Source organism: Endocarpon pusillum (assembly GCF_000464535.1).
Source record: "Endocarpon pusillum Z07020 unplaced genomic scaffold scaffold1082, whole genome shotgun sequence".
Taxonomy (NCBI): domain Eukaryota; kingdom Fungi; phylum Ascomycota; class Eurotiomycetes; order Verrucariales; family Verrucariaceae; genus Endocarpon; species Endocarpon pusillum.
The window spans coordinates 1,665-6,386 of record NW_006913622.1 but is presented as its reverse complement, the minus strand read 5'-3'; positions in this window follow the sequence as shown (position 1 = coordinate 6,386).

The window sequence follows — 4,722 nt, the reverse complement described above, 5'->3', positions numbered from 1 at the left end:
AATGTTATTATAGTTATTTCTATTACCTTACTTATATTAATAAGCTTTTAGGCCCTTCTTAGCCTCTTTATATAAGGTATGCTCTCTATATATAACTAAGTTAAGAAAAGAAGATAATTAACTAATTAGTATAAGTTATGTTCTACTTAGTAATAATTAAGTTATAAAGTTTATAAGGCAGAAATAAATACTAGGTTAATAGTTAAGCGGAGGCCCTTCGCCTTCTAGATAACAGTGCCTAAGGGAAGAACTAGTTCTAGTTTAGCGTTAGTAATAAGATTAATTAATTGCTCTGCTGCTTTATACTTAGTGCTGTATAAGATTCCGCTCTAATATAGATAATATAAGTTGAAGTCTCCTAGTAAGACATGCTCCTTTAGTCTGACTAAAAGGTTATAAAGCACTAATATTATAGGGAGCGCCTCTATTACTAAGTACAAGGCGGGTAACCTGCTATATATATTATAGATATGTATTATCATTAGTTTATTACTAAAACGTGTTCAAATTACTAGTAATACAATATCAGGAGATTTGTAATAGACCTCCTAGTTATTAATATCTATATTGTCTTTAATATAAAAGCATATACTAGTGTCTTTTCTTAAGTTATAAAGTAGAGTAAAGCCCCTTCTATAGGTATTAAGTAAGGTATATATTCGTAGGTTATGCTATAGCTTCTGAATAGTTATAATATTATAGTTAAGAATATAGTCGTCTTTAAAGAGTAAGATTATAGTGTCTATTCTCTCCTTCTGCATATTATATTATAGGATTAATAGAGTTTTAGTATCTAATATATTATAACTTCTTTGTTAGAGCTATTCTCTTAGGAGTTATTAAGGCCTATACAGTACCCGGTCAAAAGTCTCTGTTGATTTCACGTTTTTCGCGTTTTTTCGCGTTTTACACCTACAACCCACCTATTCTATCAACAAATTATGCCCCCACGAAGGCCGCTACGCGAAATCAGTAGTAATAGGCCTCTTCATCATGAGTTAACGCCTATTGAGCGCGCAGAGATAGTAGGCGCAGCCAAATGTAAAGTGAGATTCGCTGAAATTAGTCGCATACTCAATTTCACGCCCTTAACCGTCTAATATACCTACGAACTATCTGAACAACGCAACCTCCACAAATCGATCTCTCGTGCGGGCAGACCCTTTATAACGTCCGAAAGAGATAAAAGAGCCATTGTACGATATGCTCGTTCCTATCCCAAATCAACTTATGCACAAATGCGTCAAGATCTACAGATTCAACTCTTTGACAGTACTATTAAGCGAATTCTACTTCCTTATCATCTCTGTAAATAGTAATGCAAAAAAAGACTAGAATTAATACTAGAAGTGATTAATCTTTAATATCAATAGGTATTAAATTGTAAAGACTAGAGCGTTAAAGAGTAGGCTACAATAATATTCTCGGATAAATCAAGCGTTAAACAAGGCAAAAGAGGTTAACATAAATAGGCCTAGTGTATAGCTACACAGAAATGGGATCCTTAATTCGTACAAACCTATAAAAAGGGCTATGATATAAGTATTATAATATAAGGTACTATTTGGATTAAAGGACGTTCTGATTTAGTTATTATAACTTGTGATAAACAAGCGTAACGCAATAGATACTTAGCTAATTTCTATATTAATGTACTTAACTAAACTATCAAGAGATGCTAGCAACCTAGTATAACGTTTATACAAAATAATGCCCTAATTTATATAGCTAAAAAAGTTACGAAATAGTTCAAAGATCAAGGTATATCAGTACTTGATTAGGCACTCTATTCCCCAGATTTGAACCTAATTAAACACGTCTAAACTTAGATGAAGCAGTAGATTAATCAGCAGTATTCACATCTTAAGGATCTAGGGGATTCGCAAGCAGCGTATGATGAATTAGCTCGAGTAATCGTAGAAGCATAGGAGACTATTCTGCAGAATAAAATCGACTCCCTAATCAAGTTAATAGATAACCGGGTGAATGCTGTACTGCGTGCAAAAGAATAGCACACTAGATACTAAATCAAGAGACCTAATTAGGAAATTAGTACGATTATAATCACTAGATATTAACAGTCATTTTAAGCTATTTTTCATAAAATTCTGATCAGAGTTTAGTGTGTAGTAATAAAATGTATAGAGTAAAGAACAGTTAGGGGGAGGTAGTAAAATTCGTGTGCACAGAGACTTTTGACCTAGTACTATAGTAGTAAGCTTTCTAAGCAGGCGGCTACATTTAACCTTAGCAAAGGCCTTATCCCTGGATTTAGCATCTATAAGGTACTAAAGGCTATCACTTCTTAGGCGCCTTATTAGCAGAGTTAAAGATATTATTATGCTGCTGTCGCAGCTAGAGTCTGTTAAGTCGCTAGTAGGACTTATACGCTTAATAGTCCCTGTCAGAGTGTTCTAAGGCTCTACCAAGGGTAAGGCATTTTAATAAGGTTAGAACTTTCCGTATTTATTCTTTACTAGATATAGTTTCTTAGCTTATCTTACCTTATAAGAGGGCGATTATGCTTAGTGCTCTGGCTATACATAGACTATATAATAATAATGATTTATAGCCTCTTTATTAGGACACTCCTTAGTATTATAAAGAGCTGCGTAATACTTATAATATATAAGTTATCTATACTGCTTATTTAGATATCTATAACCTTGACAGTTATAGTACTAGATTAAATAGCTATATATAAACTATTTATAGTGCTTAAGCTTATAATTAATTATAAACCCCTTAATTAGTATTTAGTTTATTATCTTAGTAGTTTCTACCTTAACTAGGAGTGAGAAAAAGGTCTTCTTATCTTTAATCGCCTTAACTGACTAGCCTATCTTAATAATCTTGATATCTTTATATAGGCTGCTATTAAGCGCCTATAGCCTTTTGATCTCTTCTAGCTATTTAGTAGTGTTTACCTTATTTACTTAGATGCTATATACTATAACTGCGAAGGTATGTTACTAAAGCGCTGCTAAAGTCCTTACTGCCTTAATCTATTTTATATCTTTTAAGAGGGCAGCTTTTGCCTCCTTAGATAAGGCTATAACCTTGATGTCCTTATTTCTTATTCTGTTTATCTTTATAAGTCTAAAGGCTGCTTTCTTAATCCTTTTTACTAGTTTCTTCGCTTTCTCCTTACACACTATACGCTTCTCTATTTTATCGAATATCTTAATTATGATTTTCTTCTCCTCTTTTCTAGGGGCGTTACCTGTCTATACTAGGCGATAGAAGGCAGTAGGTCTTAGAGAGTACTGTGTCTTATTATCAGCTATGTTTCGCTTTACTACTATAGCGTATAACGCTTTCAGGGGGCGTGCGCTTCCTAGTAAGGGTTCGCCTAAGGTAGTTTCTGTTTTAATCTCCTGTCCTTTATACTTTAGACGATCGCCTTAGTGGATCTCGTTAGTCTCTCTTTATGTTAGGCGCCTCTAGCGTCCTGCCCTCTTCCTTCTTCTAGTAGCTCCCGCGCTTCGTATAGTATGTGCAACACCTACACATTACTATTATTATTATTCTTTTTCTTTGCTAGGTAGTCTGAGATATTACTAATCACTTTGTCTTACCAAGTATCTATGCTTATATTAAATATTATTATAATAACTAAGAATTTCTTATTATAAATCTTATAATTAAGTTTTATTAAAATTATTTTTCTTAAGTAAAAAGCAACTAGTCTTAGTTGTCCTTTATTATCTAGTTAACTTATATATATTCTTATAGTATAGTCTAATACATCTATTTTTAGGACTATTTATTTCTTTAAATTAAATATTATAAGTATAAAAGCAGATATAAATTATTTCTTTAGCTCTTAGAATAAAGACTCTACTTTTATTTCTTAATAGAAAAGTTTATAAATCTAAGGAAAAATTATATTTTCTTAATATTCTTTAGTTAGGGCTAGTCTTATACTATCTTAACCTTAAATTTGTTTATCTAGATTCTATTAAATTTCTGCTAAGCTGCTAGCCTAGTAGTTATTATATAAAACCTAGGGCTATACTAGAATAGGCATAGACTATTAGTTATTAGAGTAAGATTATACTTAAACTTTAGACAGGAGTTAGATATACCTTTTGTATAAATTACTAAATTAATTATTTTGATTAAATATAGACATCTATAGATAGCAAAAGTAGTTTTAGCGTTACTTTTAACAGATTATAAGCCTAGAGAGCATCCTCTGAACGCTAATAGATAAATAGAGCATTAAGCAATTAAAGGAGATCCTAATTAATAGCATCTTATAACCCTCTATTTTGAAAGGTCTTAAATCTGCCTGATAGTTTTAGAACCTTAAGTTAATTAGACTCCTCTATAGCCTTAAAGCTCTCTAAACTCCTTTATAGTCTCTATAAGATAAGCTCTACTAATAATAATAATTATAAGAAGCGAGAGAAGCTTAAGGCCTTTAAAAACTAGCCTTATTAGTCTAATTTAGCCTATTTATGTCTGATAAAGAAAGAGCTATAGAAATACATCGCCCCTAGTCTATTAAATGACCTAGATAATTATAAAGCTGCGAAAGCAGCCTATATCCTAAAGAGAAATATAAGTAATAAGCTGTTTTAAGGCATTAAGGCTATTAATAATCTATAGCTTATCTAGAATCATCTTAAATCTATATACTTATAAGTCAGACAGAGTATTATCTATATGTCTTTATAAGAGCTCTTTTCTTATCTAGCTAATTTTATAAATCCTTTA